Source organism: Symphalangus syndactylus, chromosome 5, assembly GCF_028878055.3.
Source record: "Symphalangus syndactylus isolate Jambi chromosome 5, NHGRI_mSymSyn1-v2.1_pri, whole genome shotgun sequence".
In the NCBI taxonomy this organism is placed as follows: domain Eukaryota; kingdom Metazoa; phylum Chordata; class Mammalia; order Primates; family Hylobatidae; genus Symphalangus; species Symphalangus syndactylus.
The window spans coordinates 50,907,951-50,926,530 of NC_072427.2; the positions used below are offsets into that span (position 1 = coordinate 50,907,951).

Consider the following 18,580-nt stretch of genomic DNA (forward strand, 5'->3'; position numbering starts at 1 on the left):
TGTTGACAGAAAAAAACCCATAAACCTAGCACTCTACCTTGTGAGATTATTATTCAAAAGTTAAAAAGAAACACTTTCTCAGACAAAAATTAAGGAAATTTGTTGTCAGTACACCTGCCTTGCAAGAAATGTTGGGAAGTTCAGAAACTGAAATCTACATATATAGAGCATCAAAAGAAGGAAACACTGAAAGTAAAATAAAACCTTTTATTTTTCTTATACTTAATTGATCTAACAAATAAGAATTTGTTCAAAATAATGTCAACAATTGTGCTTATGCATACAGATGCTCCTAAACTTACTTATTGGGTTGTGGCCCAATAATACCATCATAAATTGAAAATATCATGAAAACACAACTTATGCAAATTTGTGGGATACAGTGAAAGCAGCATTTAGAAAGAAACATACAACACTGATGCATTTATTAGAAAAGAATTATCTAGGCCGGGCGCTGTGGCTCACGCCTGTAATCCTAGCACTTTGGAAGGCTGAGGCGGGTGGATCACAAGGTCAGGAGATCGAGACCATCCTGGCTCACACAGTGAAACCCCGTCTCCATTAAAAATACAAAAAAATTAGCCGCATGTGGTAGCGGGTGCCTGTAGTCCTAGCTACTTGGGAGGCTGAGGCAGGAGAATGGCGTGAACCCGGGAGGTGGAGCTTGCAGTGAGCCGAGATCGTGCCACTGCACTCCAGCCTGGGCGACAAAGCAAGACTCCATCTCAAAAAAAAAAAAATAAGAAAAGAATGATCTAAAAATCAATTATCTGAGCTACCACCTTATGAAACTAGAAAAAGCAAATTAAATCCAAATAGAAGTAATAAAAATTAGAGCAGAAATCAATGAAATTGAAAGCAAGATATCAATAGAGAAAAATCAAAGAAATCAAAAACTAGTTCTCTGAAAAGATCAATAAAATCAATAAGCCTCTAGCCAGGCTAAGAAAAAGAGACAAAGGACAAAATAACTAATATCAGAATGAAAAGAGTGGACATTGTTACAGATCTCATGGACATTAAAAGGATAATCAAGGGATATTATGAACAACTTTATGGCCACAAATTTGGTAACCTAGATGAAATGAATCAATTCCTTAAAAGACACAATCTGTTAGAACTCTAAGAAGAAATAATCTTGATTAAAAAGCATATATTAAAGAAATTAAATCCGTTATTAATAATGTTCTAAAAGAGAAGGCATCAGGCCCAGATGGATTCTCTGATGAATTCTACTAAACATTTAAGGAAGAAACCACACCAGTTCTCTACAATCTCTTTCAGAAGACAGAAGCAAAGGAGATGCTCCTATCTCACTGTATGAAGTCAGCATTACTCTAATACCCAAACCAGACAAAGACATTATCTGAAAAGAAAACTACAGACCAATATTTGTCATGAACAAAGATGCAAAAATCGTAAACAAAGTATTAGCAAACTAAAAACAACAATGTATAAAAAGAAGTATACACCAGCACAAAGTAGGATTTATCCCAGGTATGCAAGACTGGTTCAATATTGGAAAATCAATTAATGCAATTCACCATATCAACATATCAACAGACTAAAGAAGAAAAATCACATGACCATACCATAGATGGAGAGAAGTATATGACAAAATTTAACACTCACTCATGATAGAAACTAGTAAACTAGGAATAGAGGGAACACCTTCAACTTGATAAAGAACGTTTACAAAAAACATACAGCTAACATCATCCTTAATGATGAGAAACTAGAAACTTTCTTACTAAGATCAGGAACAAGACAAGAATATCCCCCACCTCACCACTCCATACTGGAAGTCCTAGCTAAGACAAGAGAAGGAAATAAAGGGTATACTAACTGGGAACAAAAAAAATAAAACTGCCTTTGTTTGCAGATAAAATGACTGTGTAGAATAGATACAGGAATTTGAAAAAAAGAAAAAGAAAAACAACAAAAACCTCCTAGAACTAATAAGTGATTATAGCAAAGCTGCAGGATACATGGCTCATATAAAAAAGTTAATAGCTTTCCTGTAAGCCAGCAACGCATAAGTTGAATTTGAAATTAAAAACACAATACCATTTTACATTAGCATGTCCCAAAATGAAATATTTAAGTACAGGTCTAACAAAATTAGTACAAGATCTATGAGAAAAAATTTTTTTAGAACTCTGATGAAAGATATCAAATAACTAAATAATGAAGAGCTATTCTATGACCCATAAGAGACAACTCAATATTGACAGAAAAAGTCAGATGGACACTACTCACTTTGAGATTTACTGTAAAGCTACAGTAGTCAAGATGCTGTGGTATTGACAAAAGAACTGACAAAACAGATCAGTGAAACAGAACAGAGAGCCCAGAAATGGACCCACATAGTCAAAGGAGCAATGGCAGTATTTGACAAAGAGGCAAAGGCAATACAGTGAAGAAAATAGTCTTTTTCAATAAACAGTGGTAATAACTGAACATCCACATGCAAAAAAAAAAAAAAAAAGAGTCTAGACACAGGTCTTACACCCTTCACAAAAATAAACTCAAAATAAACCAGAGAATTAAAAGTAAAACTCAAAACTATAAAACTCCTAGAGGATAACACAGGAAAAAATCTAGGTCTTGGGTTTGGTGATGACTTTTTAGATACGGCACGAAAGGTACCAACCATGAAGAAAAGAACTGATAAGCCAGACTTCATTAAAACTGTCTACTTGTTTCTTAAAAATTGTTGTGTCTTTTGCAAAAGACAATGTCAAGAGTATGAAAAGACAAGCCACAGATAGGGAGGAAGTATTTGCGTAAGACACATCTGATAAAGAACTATTAACTAAAATGTGTAAGGAGGCTGGGCGTCACAGCTCACATCCCAGCACTTTGGGAGGCCAAGGTGGGTGGATCACCCGAGGTCAGGAAGTCCAGACCAGCCTGGCTAACATAGTGAAACCCCATCTCTACTAAAAATACCAAAATTAGCCAGGTGTGGTGGCGCACTTGTATAATCCCAGCTACTTGGGAGGCTGACGCAGGAGAATCACTTGAACCCAGGTGGCAGAGGTTGCAGGGAGCCGAGATTGCGCCACCGCACTGCAGCCTGGGTGACAGAGCGAGGCTCTGTCTTGATAGATAAGATAGATAGATAGATAGATAGATAGATAGATAGATAGATAGACAGACAGACAGACAGACAGACAGACAGACAGATTAGATAGACAGACAGACAGTGTAAGGAACTCTTAAAATTCCACCAGAAAACAAACAACCCAATTAAAAAATGGGACAACAACCTTAACAGACACCTCACCAAAGATATACAGATGGCAATTCAGCATATGAAAAGATGTCCCACACATCATACGGCATCAGAGAAACACAAATTAAAATTGTAAGATACCTCTACACACCTATCAGAGTGACCAAAATTCAGAACACTGATAACACCAAATACTGGTGAAGATGTAGAGCAACAGAAACACTCACTCATTGCTGGTGAAAAATGTAAAAGGATAGAGTCACATTAGAAGATAGTTTGGATGTTTCCTACAAAACTAAACACTTTTACCATAAGATCCAGCAGTTGCACTCCCTGGTATTTACACAAAGTCGCCGAAAACCTAAGTCCACACAAAAACCTGCACACAGATATCTACAGCAGTTTTATTCATAATTAGCAAAATGTGGAAGCAACCACAATGTCCTTCATTAGGTAAGTATTCATTCACAAACTGTGATATGTCCAGAAAATGGAAAAAGAGAGGTACTAACAACCTATGAAAAGACATGGAAGAAACTTTAATGCATATTAGTAAGTAAAAATAGTCAAGCTGAAAAGGCTATATACTGTATGATTACAAGTATATAATATGCTGGAAAAGGCAAAGCTACAGACACAGTAAAAGGATCGGTGATTGCCAAGGAGTGGGAGGGAAGGAAAGATAAACAGGCAGAACACAGAGGATTTTGGGGCAGTGAAAAAATTCTGTATGATACTGTAATGGTAGATACACGTCACTGTACTTTGTTCAAAGCCACAGAACGTACAGCACTAAGAATGATCCCTAATATAAACTACGGACTTTGGGTAATTATGATGTATCAATATAGGTTCATCGGAAAGTCACGTACCACTCTGGTGGGAGATGCACACTGGCTATGAGAGAATCTATGCATGTGTGTGGAAGGAGGTACAGGGGAAATCTCTGTACCTTCCTCTCAATTCTGTGAACCTAGAACTCCCGTAAAAAAAAAAAAAAATCTAAAAAAAAAAAAATAGAATACATATGATCCAGTAATCCTACACCTGGGTATACTTCCAAATGTATTAAAAACAGGTTCTCAAAAAAATATTTGTACACCCATGTTTATTTCAACATTACAATATTCAAGAAGTGGAAGGAACCTAAACATCCATCAACAAATGGTTAAAGAAAATGTGGTATACATATATAACAAAACGTTATTCAGCCTAAAAGAAAAGAAAGAAATCCTGTAATATGCTACAACACAAATGAACCTTGAGGACATTATGCTATGTGAAATAGGCCAGTCAAGAAAAGACAAATAATGATTTCACTGACATGAACTAGCCAAAATAGTCAAATTTTAGAGGCAAAAAGTAGAATGGCATTTGCCAAGGAATAGAAAGAAGGGGGAAAAGAAGAGTTGTTCAATGAATGTAGAGTTTCTGTTTTACAAGATGAAAAAGTTCTAGAGATCTGCTGCACAACAATGTGCACAGTTACCAGAATTGTACTATACACTTCAAATCATTAATATCGTAAAATTTGTTGTTTTTGACAATTTTTAAAACTCTACCCCATTTTTTTCTTTACCTCTTATATAAACTGATAAAAACCTGTTTTATCCTAATCAATTATTATATGACTACTGCTTCCCAGAGAAAAAAGTACATGTGAAATAATACTACTTATCCATCTTCCGGGTCTGAGCAGTACATGTCAGGAACAAGAGGGAATTGTAGCTGGAAGATAGTAGAAGAGCCATAGGACAAGTCTCTAAGAGACGGAAGAAAGGGCGCAATGAAAGAAAACAAGTTTAAGATAGTAGAAAGGCATTCAAAGACTGTAACCTGAGATAAGGTGTTTTCACTAAAGGCTTTGGGGTAAAACAGTTTGAGTTGGCATGCCTGTAGACATGGGAAGCAGCAGTGATGCAGAAGTGAACATTACTGTAGATAAAACAGATGGGAATTTTGAGTTGCTAGGGACTGCGGGTTAATTATATAAATAAAGATGGCAGCAGATTTGCGAAAGAGTGAAGAATAATAAGTTCAGGTATCAGTCTTCAAAAACCGAGAAGAAACTGATAGCTCACTAAAGGCAGATAGAGGAAGACAAAACCAGAAGGCATAAGCTTCAAAGGAACAGGGATTTTTACGCTGAGAGAGTATCAGGAATAGTTCAAAGCATCAGTGGAGAACACGAATAACATTCTGTGTGGGAAAAGAACACTTTCAGAGCTTACTGTACCTATAACCTAGCCTCTGTAACTGGAAATGAAGACTCTGCTCTAAACAGGTCATCACTTTTCACTACTTATTTTACTTGGCCTTCCGAGGAAATATAGACCTTTTGGAAATTATTGACTTTTGGGTCTAGGACACTATTTCTTGGTTTCCTCCCTTTTCTCTGGCTGTTTTTCAGAGACTTCCCTTCCAAATCTAGAGACATTTGTATTCTCCAGGGATCAGCTATTAGATACTTTCCCTTTTAAATTTCCCTTTGGACAGTTTCATCTTTCAAGGACTGAGCAATAACTAAATGACTTCCAAATGTCTACTTCAGTATAAATTCTGCTTGTCAGGCTACATAAAATGGGCTCTTCAAGGAATTACGATGTTTAAAGAAAGAGAAAGCCACACGATTTCAGTATCACAGAGATGACTACAGAGGAATAGCAATAAAAAGAGAGGCAACTTAGGAGAGGTGAATCACAAAAGATGACTAGGAGCTGATGACACTACGGGTGGGAAGAATGTTTCAGATAGAGGAAAATGAGTAAACGCACAGGGGCCTGAAAACATGATATTATAAGACAATTCCAAGCACTTCAAGAGCCTAAAGTTCAAGAAAAGTTTCAAAAATATGAAAATGGAGAGGCAGGGAGAAGCCAGATCATGGAAGACCTCAATAGCCATGATAAGTAATTCTTTTTTTTAGCCAAAAGAGGAGTAATCTAATAAAAGCTAAAGACCTTCTCCTCATAAAAATACATGCACACTTCAGGAGTGCAAATGCACTCTTCCGGAAGATTCGTAACCCACTACATTCATAAACCATTAGATAAGAACTAAAACACAAGGAGTCACTGAAGGGTTTTAAGCAGGTAAGTGACTGGTAAAATTTGCCTTTTCAATAACTGAAACCAAAGTGGGCAAAACTGGAGGCAGGCAATCCAGTTAGGTAATGACTACTGTAATAGTCCAGACAAAGAATGTAGTATAGTAAGAAAAAAAAAGATGAAATTGACCCAGGAAATATTTAAAATAAGTAGTTTGTAAGAGGTAAATAAGCTGGAAGAGCCAGAGATAATGGGTAGGGTTTCTGGTATGGGCAACAAGATATGCTACAAGCTGAGATGTTAATAAAAACAAGCGTTCATCAGCATTTAGTACGTGATTTATTTATATTATGTCACTGAATACTCAATTATGTTAAGAGGCAGACAGTAGTTACAAAACAAAGAACTCGGTGAATCAAAAAGTTCTGCTAATTTGGGGAAATAGCATCCCTTTTATTTTCGTTAATCTCTTTTGGCTTTGATCCTCCTTTATAGCTGACAAGAAGTTCTATGTACTAAAGGTAAACTATTCTCATTAATGTTTCCAAAAATCTCTTGGAATAATTAAGATATAATGAAATTCAAAATTCACATGATTATAAAAATCTTTCCTTAGCTAATGTCATAACATAGCCATGTTTTGCTCATTCTACTTTGAGAAGATTCAGCCAGAAGCAGTTCATTCATTCAACTACCCCTAATGTGAACTAGAAGTATGTTTCCTTACATTTGAAACAGAAGATATAGGTTTATATGATGCTTCAGGTGGTAAAAAAGCAGGGCAGACTATGACTCGTGTCACTTCCACACCTGATGCCTTTCATGGGCTCCTGTGTCTGTCAGAAGAAAGCAAAGGGCCTTAGCATGGTCCTGGCTTTCTACATCCAAATGCATTTTTTCACACCTTCTCCCATCAGCTAACTCTACCTTACGGCAATACGGAACTTTTTACTACTCAGTGGACTTGTTCTGCTGTCTTCTCTGATTCCAGGTGTTATTCTTCCTGCCTAGAACACTGTGATTCTTAGTTATTCCCAAGCATCCTCAAGGTTTCAGCTTATATATCACTTTTAAGATAATTAGGTATCCTTCTTCTGTAGTCTCACAGCAACCAGTACCTATTCTCACTATTATATGTTATTATAACTGCCTATCAATTAAATGGGAAGCTGAGGCATATGACCTAATAACTTATTTACTGTTGTATCCTCAGAACCTAGCAAATCACAGAGTCTCAACAGAGATTTTTCAATTTCTCTTCTGACACTGTCTAGATAACAGTGTCAATTAAACCTACCTTTCTCTAATTATCTGACCTTGAAGGGAAATAGATGTCAGAATACCTCCTGGTTTCGAGTATATTGGAAGCATACAAAAGGACCTTCTCAATCTGGAGACAAAGAATATGATATGAGAACCTATAGGAGAACCACTTATTTGATTAAAGAGATTTCTTTTACTTCAGAAAATATTTCAAGATGTTACTTGACCCATAAATGCTTATAGATGTGTAAGCACACTGAAGTTAGAAGTCATATAGGAAATAAAAGCATCCAAGCTATATTTCTATGGTCTACTCTGATTAAAAGGCTCAGCTCTCCTATCAAATTCAAGATAATGCATGTGGATTATGGAGCACAGTGACTTGCTACATGGTAAATGCTCAAAAAGATGATAGGTGTTATTACCCACATCCTACAGGCTGTGTACATACTTACCAGTTTATACATATACATAAACTGATCCTAAAAAATTCTCCTACATTTCTGCAAGATAATCAGAAAGGCAGAAACAAACATTTTGCATAAATTTACTAGCTTCATTCTTTCATGTAGGAAGTAGTTACTGACTACCTACTGTATGCCAGGCACTGTCATTAGGCTTCCATTCTAGTGGTATAGAAGCAAAACAACAAAGAAATCAATATGCAAGAAGTCAAATGACATTAAATCCCATGAAGAAAAATGCAGCAAGGTAAGGGGAATGCAGAAGAACATGATCATTCTTTGATGCAGCTGGTCAGGAAAAGCATCATTTGAGCAGAGAGCTCTCTCTGAATCAAATGAGGAAGGAAGCCACATGGATTATCACAGAGAAGGGTCACAGGGTCACAGACAATAGTTACAAGCCTTAAGATGACAAAGATACAGCCACTTTAGACAGAGATGAGCAAGTGAGGTAGAGAAATCACAGAAGTGAAAGGAAGCCAGTTCATACAGGGCCATGTACATCTCCAGATTTTACTTTTAAGATGGGAAGCCTCTGAAAAGTTCTGAGCATAATAAATAACATGGTTTAACTCAGATTTTAAAAAGATCATTCTGGCTGCTACTAGAGAATATACTGTAAAGCGCAAGACTCCTGGGAAACAATTTCTTTCTTTTGCCAAAAGATGATGCCTTTAAACAGGGTAAACAGAAGTATAATGGTTAAAAAAAAACCATGAATTATGGGTATTTTGAAGGTGTAGCGAACAAGATTTACCAATAATTTGAGTATGTGACATAGAGAAATTAAAAGATGTTTCCAAGGCTTTTGGCTGCACAGGAGGGAAAAAGAGCTGTTATTGACTGATATGGCAAAATATTATGAGAGACAGGTTTGGGATGATGAAAATCAGGAGCTCCACTTAGGACATGTGAAGTTTGAGAATCAGACTTAACTGTTGGATAAATCAGTCTACAGTTCAGAGGGCAAGAGCTGACGATGGAAATAGGAGAGTTGTCAAAGTGTAGATTAAAAGCTCTAACCTAGAGAGAGAATAAAAACGTCCCCAGGACAGAGTCCTGGGGCATTTCTGACATTTACAGTAAACTGAGCATTTATTAAAACTAACTTGCTGGGCCAGGTGCGGTGGCTCACGCCTGTAATCCCAGCACTTTGGGAGGCCGAGGCGGGTGGATCACGAGGTCAGGAGATCAAGACCGTCATGGCTAACACTGTGAAACCCCGTCTCTACTAAAAGTACAAAAATATTTAGCTGGGCGTGGTGGCGGGCGCCTGTAGTCCCAGCTACTCGGGAGGCTGAGGCAGGAGAATGGCGTGAACCCAGGAGGCGGAGCTTGCAGTGAGCCAAGATAGCGCCACTGCAGTTCCGCCTGGGCAAAAGAGCGAGACTACGTCTCAAAAAAAAAAAAAAAACTAACTTGCTTTACTGAACCATAAATCACTTGCTATATTTACCCCTGCTCCATTTATAGTTATACATCTGGAAACACAGCCTTAGTGTTAGAGGTAAAGAGTAAATACCAAACATACAAAATCTGATCTGGTCGGGTGCGGTGGCTCACGCCTGTAATCCCAGCACTCTGGAAGGCCGAGGCAGGCAGATCACGAGGTCAGGAGTTCAAGACCAGCCTGGCCAATATGGTGAAACTCCGTCTCTACTAAAAATACAAAATTAGCCAGGCATGGTGGCACATGCCTGTAATCTCAGCTACTCGGGAGGCTGAGGCAGGAGAATTGCTTCAACCTGGGAGGCAGAGGTTGCAGTGAGCCAAATCGCGCCACTGCACTCCAGCCTGGGCGACAGAGCAAGACTCCATCTCAAAAAAAAAAAAAAAAACTGAAGTTACTGAGAAACTGATATGAAATCATTAAGAAAATTAAGGTGTCTAAATTAATACATACAAAAAGATTCTACAACATGGTGTTTATAAATTTAAACAAAATCCATGGCCAGGCACGGTGGCTCATGTGTGTAGTCCCAGCACTTTGTGAGGCCAAGGCAGACGGATTACTTTGGGGCCAAGAATTCAAGACCAGCCTGGGCAACATAGTGAGACCCTGTCTCTACAAAAAAAAAAAAAAAAAAAAATACTGTTTTAGCCTGGCATGGTGGCATGTGCCTGTAGTCCCAGCTACTCAGGAGGCTGAGGCATGAGGATCACTTGAAACCAAGAATTCAAAGTTGTAGTGAGCTCTGATCACACCACTGCATTCCAGCTGTGTCATTTGTGACAGAGCAAGACACTGTCTCAAACAACAAGCAAACAAAACAAAAAACTAAAGTAAATCCAGGTAAAATAAACATACAAATAAATGAAAAGATCTGGGTTATTGCATTAGTTCTGTTTCTAGGCTTAACTACAAAATGGTATCCAGTTGTTAAAAACGTTTGCTTAGGAGTATTAATAATTTTTTTTTTTACTATGCTCTTCTACATCCTAGGAAATTGGCAACACTAAGAATTCCTAAAAACAAACAGGAGTGTTAACTGTATATAAATTATTATTTAAGATGCATTCAAGGCGTTACTTAGTTAAAATATCAAATGCATGTCAAAGTACAAACAAAAAAATCATGCTTCAACAAATGTGGGATGTTGCCATTAATGGACAGTTAGTTCTGAGGTAAAACCAAGAATCCTTCATTACCTGTTTTGTAAATTAGGACAAACACTATTAAGGTATTAGGTTGGTACAAAAGTAATTGAACAAACCTGGACCTACTCACCTCACTGAAAGTGCTGCCTGGCTATAGTTTCTAGATATAGGAATGTGAGAAATGGTAGCAGCCTTGAAGGTTTAGAGCTATATTCCCATACCAATTATGGCTAGAAACTGAAACAGCTCTATTGAGACATTATGGGAAGTCTAATTTCCTGTTACTCTACTTTAACACAGCCAAGTAAAACAGTAAGAAAGCTTGCTTAATTCAACAAGGACTGAATGCCAGAGTGTCACCTGGAAACTTGTGACAAATAATCATGCCTCACACATTCATCCTTGGTTTTTACTACCAAATGCAAGCTTCATCTATCCTCTCCCATTCTAAACTTGACTCATCCTCCTAACCTCTTCCAGAAAGATGTCTAGAAACCCGGAGGCTTTCTGAAGACCCATAGGCTATCCCCCATCTTCAACTACTTTACATAATGGCCTCTCAACTTCTTAGCTTTCATGAAAGCCTGGCTCTTCCCCAAAGGCACTGCCTATCACGCAACCCTTTTATGCGACTCCTAAAATCCCTAAGTCCACCATTATTTTTCTAATTCCCTGTATTAAAAATAAAAGACAAAATTCCCTGTATTAAAAACAACAAAACAGCTTGTAATTTGAAACTCATGTTATCTAACTGAATGCCTTCTCTTTTCCTCTCTGTTCTGGTCAATTAAACCCACATATTTAAGCCTCCACTTTGCCCCCAGTTACATCATCAGCAAAGTGACTTCAATGTCCCTGTACATGGTTCTATCCCAATACTCTAGGCCCCCAAAATATTTGCCTTTCTAAATTTGAGACATCTTCACCTCCTCATTTCAGCAAATCACTCCCTTGTCTTTGTTAGACATATTAAAACCTCTGACAATGATCATCTCGGCTATCTTTATAAGAGTTTCACTCATACTCATATCTCCTTTCACCTGTCAAGACACCAGGTTTGGTGACAAATAAAAATGATACATATTTGGGAGGTTGAGGCAGGAGAATCATTGGAACCCAGGAAGCAGAGGATGCAGTGGCCAAGATCGTGCTACTGCACTCCAGCCTGGGTGACAAAGCAAGACTCAGTCTCAAAAAAAAACAAAAAAAACATACATATTTATTGTATTCACATGATGTTTCAAAATATATGTACATTGTGGAATGGCTAGATCAAGCTAATTAATACATGCAATACCTCACATACTTATATTTTATGGTAGAACATTTAAAATCTACTCTTAGTGATTTCCAAGAATACACTGTTATTAACTAGTTTCCATGTTGTACAATAGATACCTTGAACAAATTCCTCTTAACTGAAATTTTGTGTCCTCTGACCAACATCTCTGCAACCCAGTCCACCCACCCCCAGACCCTGGTAACCACTATTTTACATCTCTGAGTTAAGATTCCACATTTAAGAGAGATGTACTATTTGCCTTTCTGTGGCTGGCTTACTTTCAACAATGCCCTCCAGGTTCATCCCTGCTGTCACAAATGACAGCATTTCCTCCTTTTTATGGCTGAAGTGTATTCCACTGTGTATACATACCACATTTTCTTTATCCATGAACACTTAGGCTGATGCTGTATCATAGGTATTGCAAATAATACTGAAAGGGAACATGGGAGTACAGATCTCTTCAGCACACTGATTTCATTCATTCATATATATATATATATATATATACACACACACACACATATATCCAAGTGTGACTGTGAATCATATGGTGGTTCTATTTTTTAATTTCTGAGCAAACTTCATGCTATTTTCCATAAATGCTGTACTAATTTATTCCTACCATGTGCAAGATACCTCATCTGCAAATCCTCATCATACTTTTAACAGCCATTCTAATGGCCATTTGTATGTCTTATTTTGAGAAATGTCTATTCAAGTCCTTTGCCCATTTCTTAACTGAGGTGCTTTCTTACTATTGAGATGTCTGAGTTCCTTATATATTTTGCATACTAACCCCTTACCAGATATATGGTTTGGAAATACTATCTTCCGTTCTGTGAGTTTTTTCATTCTGTAGATTTTTTCTTTTTGCCATGCAGAAGCTTTTTAGTTTGATGTGATCTCATGCATCAATTTTTATTTTTTTTGCCTGTGCTTTGGGGTCATATCCAAAAAAATCACTGTCCAAACCAATGTCATGTACATTTCTTCTATACTTTATTCTGGTAGTTCTACAGTTTCAGGTCTTATGTTTAAGACCTTAATCCATTTTAACTTGAATTTGGTATATGATGTGAGATACAGGTCTGATTTCATTCTCCTGCATGTAGATATTCCATTTTCCCAACACCACCTCATATTGAACAGACTTCTCTCTCCCCGCTGTGTTCTTTGCACCCTGTCCAAAAACAATTGACAGTACACAAATTTATTTCTGTGCTCTCCATTCTGTTCTGTGGGTCGATGTGTCCTGTTTTTTTGTTTCTTTTGTTTTGTTTTTAAAAGACAGGGTCTCACTCTGTCATCCAGGCTGGAGTGCAGTGATGCAATCACAGTTCACTGCAACCTTAAGCTCCTGAGCTCAAGCAATCCTCCTCCTTCAGTCTCTCGGGTAGCTAGGACTACAGATATACAGCACCGTGCGTGGCTTTAAAATTATTTTTTTTTTAATTTTAGAGACAGGGTCTCACTATGTTGCCCAGGCTGCTCTCGAACTCCTGGTTTCAAGTAATCCTTCTGCCTCAGTCTCCCAGAGTGCTGGAATACACTTGTGAGCAACTGTGTCTACTTCTATGTGACTATCATGCTGTTATAATTACTGTAGCTTTGAATTATATTTTGAAATCAGATAGTGTGATGTCTCCTGCTTTGTTCTTTTCACTCATGACAGCTTTGGCTATTTAGGATCTTATGTGGTTCCATATAAATTTTAGCACTGTTTTCTAGTTCTGTGAAATTTAACATTGGAATTTTGATAAGGATTGCATTAAAACTGCAGATTGCTTTGGATAATAAAAACATTTTACAATATTAATTCTTCCAATCCATAAACACAAGATAACTTTCCATTTATTTGTATCTTCTTCAATTTCTTTAATCAATGTTACATAGTTTTCAACTCTTTGGTTACAGTTATTTCTAAGTACAATCATCCCTCGGTATCTGCAGGATATTGGTTCCAGGATCTCCCGTAGATACCAAAATCCATGGATGCTCAAGTCTATTATATAAAACGGTATAGTATTTGCATACAACCTACACACATCCTCTTGTATACTTTAAATCATTACTTAGTACCTAATACAACATAAATGCTATGTAAATAGTTGCTATACTGTAGTTTCCTTATTGTATAAGAAAACAGTATTTTTATTGTTGTATTTTTTTTCTCAAATATTTTCATCCAAATGTTGGTTCAATTTGCAAATGCAGAACCACCGATACTGGGAGCCACTGCATGTTTTGTTTTTGGTACCTATTATAAATGGAATTGTCTTCTTCATTCTTCTTTTAGATAATTTGTCATTAATGTACAGAAATTCTACTGATTTTTGTATCTTGATTTTGTATCTTACAACTTTACTGAATTTGTTTATCAGCTCTAACAGTTCTCTGGTGGACTCTAATTTAGGGTTTTCTATATACAAGATCATGTCATCTTCAAACAGGGACAACAATGGCTTCCTTTCCTACTGGGATGCCTTTTCTTTCTCTTGCCTAATTGCTCTTGCAAGGACTTCCAGTACTGTGCTGAATAGAAATGGCAAGAGTGGGCATTCTCGTTTTCTTCCTAATCTCAAAAGAAAAGCTTTCAACTTTTCAACATTCAGTATAATGCTAGCAGTGGGTTTGTCAATATGGCCTTTATTTTATAGAGGTACATTCCTTCTATACTTAATTTGTGAGAGTTTTTAGTACAAGAGAATGCTGAATTCTGTCAAATGCTTTTTCTCAATTATCTCAATTATCTATTGAAATGATCATATGGTTTTGGCCTTTGTTCTCCTAATGTGGTATCACATTTTATGGATTCAGGTCTGTTGGATAATCCTTGTACCCTTGAGGTAAACCCATATGATCACAGTAAATGATCCTTTTAATACACTGTTGAATTTAGTTATTATTTTCTTCAGAATTTCTGCATCTAAATTAAGAATACGGGTCTGTAATTTTCTTTTCCTGGAGAGTTCTTGTCTGGCTTTGGTATCTAGGTAATGCTCATCTCCCAAAATGAGTTTGAAAGTATCCCCTCTTCTTAAATTTCTCATAAAATTATGAGAACAATTTGTACTAGTTCTTCTTTAAATGTCTGCTAGAATTCAGCAGTAAAGTCACCAAGTCTTGGGCTTCCTTTGGTGGGAGATATTTCATAACTGATACAATCCTTGTCACTGGACTGTTCACATTTTTAATTTCATGATTAAGCTTGGGCGAGTTGCATGTGTCTAGGAATTTATCCATTTCTTCTATGGTAATCAATTTGTTGGCATATAATTGTTCAGTTTCTTATGATCCTTTTATTTCTTGTACTTCTCTGGTATCAGCTGCAATGTCCTCTTTCATTTCTGATTTAACCTGAGTCATCTCTTTTTTTCTTAGTCTAGCTAAAGACTTGTTGCTTTTATCATCAAAAAACACCACAACTCCTAATTTTTTTTATCTTGAGTCATCTCTTTTTTCCTTAGTCTAGCCAAATAACCTGTCTTTTGAGTTCAGATTCTTTTGCCCGCTTGCTCAATTCTGCTTTTAATGCTCTTTTGCATTTTTCATTCCATTTATTGCATTTTCAGCTTCAGAATTTGTTAAAAAATAATTTCAATCTTGAAATTTCTTATTTTGATTGTTGTTTTCCTGATTTTGTTGAATTGTTTATCTGCATTTTCTTGAAATTCATTGAGTTTCCTTAAACAATTACTTTGAATTCTTTGTCAGGCAGTTCATATATCTCCATTTCTTTATGGTTGGTTCAGGTGCCTTATTGTGCTCCTTTGACTGGTGTCACGTTTCCCTGACTGTTCTTGATCCTTGTAGTCATGTGTTGGCACCTGCACATTTGAAGAAGCTGAGACTTGTTCCAGTCTTTGCAGGGTGACTTTATTGGGGAAAGCCCTTCACCAGTCAGCCTGTCCAGAGATTATGCAGCCTGAGTCCACAGGGGCTGGCCTGGAGTCTGGGTCAGCAGGGTAGGTCCTGGAGCCTTGGTACGCAGGTGCTGCTGGCCTGGCATCCGGGTCTACTAGAGTAAGCCTGAACCTTGGGTCTGCAAGGACTAGTGTGAAGGCGAGGTAGGTGGGTGCTGGCCTAGAATTTGGATCACAAGGGGCTGGCCAAGTACTGGGTTTGGATCCTTGTTCTGCAGGGATGTGAGGCCACAGGGGCCGATCTAGAGGGCAGGGCTGCAGGGACCACCCTAGCACTAGACAGGCTTGGAGCCTAGGGCTGTGGGATCCAGCGTGGTGCTGGGGTGGGCCTGTAGGCTTGGTTTGTGGGTATTGGCCTGATGTTTGGGGCCATGGGGGCCTGCCTAGCATTGAGTTTTACTGGGGCGAGCTCAATGTTAGGGTCTAAGTATGGTGTACACTTCCCCTCCTTCCCCCAGGTGGACAGTATCTCTCTCCATGCTGGGCTCTCAGGGATTAAGGAAGGTGTGACGCAGGTAATGTAAAACTGTCCTTCTTACCCTTTTCAATGTGTCTTTTCTTATTTGTGTGCCACATTCAGGTAATCTCTCATCTGGTTTCTTAGCTCTTATATTTTTGTGTGTAGACAGTTGTTCAAATTGATGGTTCTACAATGAGATGAGTGCTGCAAAGTGCTAGTCTGCCATCTTGCTGTTATCTAGACCTCAGGCTTTACTTAAAACAACTCAACACTTTGGTCTGGCATCCCAACCTTTCCAATCATGGCCATCATCAACAGCATATAAATTCAAATACTCCAATGTTAACATCTTATGCACATGCCACTAGTGATTCTGTTCCATCAGCTCTGCTAATATCCAATCCTAAAATACCATGCATAATCTTCTGGCTATTGGAGAAAAGTCTTTAAATTTCAAGTGCGATAAGGTCTTTAATCTTAACTAGTCACTCAGTGGAATGAGATTCTCCTAGTCTGATATGGTTTCTGATTTCAGGTAGCCAGCCAGTCAAGACTCTCAACTTCTGATCCACTTCTTCACCCATTCCCCTCAGTAGCTTCCTAAGTTTTCAGTCTTCTCAAAACCTCTAAACAAACCTTGTATTCCACAAAATATTATTAAAAAATGTTCCATAAAAAGTTTCGTGGTCACTAACCTACAGTAAGATACTATCTTATATCCACTACAATGACTACTATTAAAGTACACACACACACACACACACACACACACACACTCACACAATATGTGATGGCAAGGATGTAGAGAAACTGGACCCCTTGTGCACTAGTGGTAGAAATGCAAATAGGTATAGTCGCTCTGGAAAAGAGTATGGCAGTTTCTCAAAATTTTAAAAATAAAATTACCATATGATGCAACAATTCCACTTCTGGGAAAACAATTCAAAGTAGGGTCTCAAAAAGATATCTGTACACTCCTGTTCATAGCAACATTGTCTGTAATAGCTACAACATGGAAGCAACCTGAGTGCTCATCAACAGGTAAACGGATAAGCAAAATGTGGTATATACATACAATAAAACATTATTCAGCCTGAACAAGGATGCAAATTTTGAAACATGCTAAATGTAGGTGGATGAAACTTGAGGACACTGCAAAGTAAAATAAGCCAATCATAAAAGGGCAAAAACTGTATGACTGCACTTACAGGGGGTACTTAGAGCAGTCAAAGTTAGACACAAAGTAGAATAATGGTTGTCAGAGGCTGTGAAGATAAGGAAATGAGGAATTACTGTTTAATGGGTACAGAGTTTCAGTTCTGCAAAACAGAGAGTTCTGATGGTGACTGTGCAACAATATTAATATACTTAATACCATTGAGCCAAATACTTAAAAATGGTGAAATGGAAAATTTTACATTATGTGTATCTTACAATTTTTTAAAACTTAAAAGACAAGTCACACGGTTGGGTCACATCAATTTGAGAAATACATTTTATCTTTACTTCCTTGTTCTAATTTCATTAGATGGGCATCTTTCCTCTTATTCAAGGTCAATCACTATATCTGCATTTTTCTTTTTTTTATATTACCTGTATGAGAGATACACCTGTATTTTTCATTCCAACCCTTACTACCTCGAAAAACTTTGCTTTGATAATTACTACCTCTATTATCTGAAACATCTTTAGTCTTCACAATAAATCACTAAAGTCTTACTTACTTCACGTTCTAAATATTTGTCTTAAATCCAGAAAAATTTATTTTGAATTCCTATATCACTGTCATTGTCAAGGCTCTCACTGACTGAACTACCTTACCACCACACGTTTCTCTTCAATCCTTTCTCTATTGCAAGGTTATTAAAAATACACGTTTGACAAACTTACTATCTACCTACTGAGCAAATTCTTTGCTGACTCCCAAATACCTTCTATCACATCTTATCTTCTTCATCTTCCTACCTCTCAGCTAGTTTATGATCTAGAAGTCCTCAACTGCCTATTGTCCCCTACTCCCTATGCTGCTTCTAACTTTGGCTCATACTTCCGCCTAGAATAAGCCAGTCATTCTTCTAGCTGCCTGATCCCAGTCACATTTCAAGACCGAACTTAGCATTTCCTGGCTACTCGTACTTCCCTGCCATCTATACTAGATTCCTATTGCATACCTGGATACTCCAGTACTCCTTTATGTTACTATTGTATTTTGGATATTATTCTACCTCAGTGACTGAAATTATTTGCTTCTGCATCTTTCACTCTGAGTATAATATACATTTCTGTAGGGTGAAAACTAATT

The 18,580-nt window shown here is 37.5% G+C and overlaps 1 protein-coding gene across 10 annotated transcripts in view; it reads right to left on the reverse strand.

Moving 5' to 3' along the window:
- UBE3A (ubiquitin protein ligase E3A) overlaps nucleotides 1-18,580 on the reverse strand; it is a 102,127-nt gene that overhangs the window by 49,321 nt on the left and 34,226 nt on the right. The window lies entirely within an intron of this gene.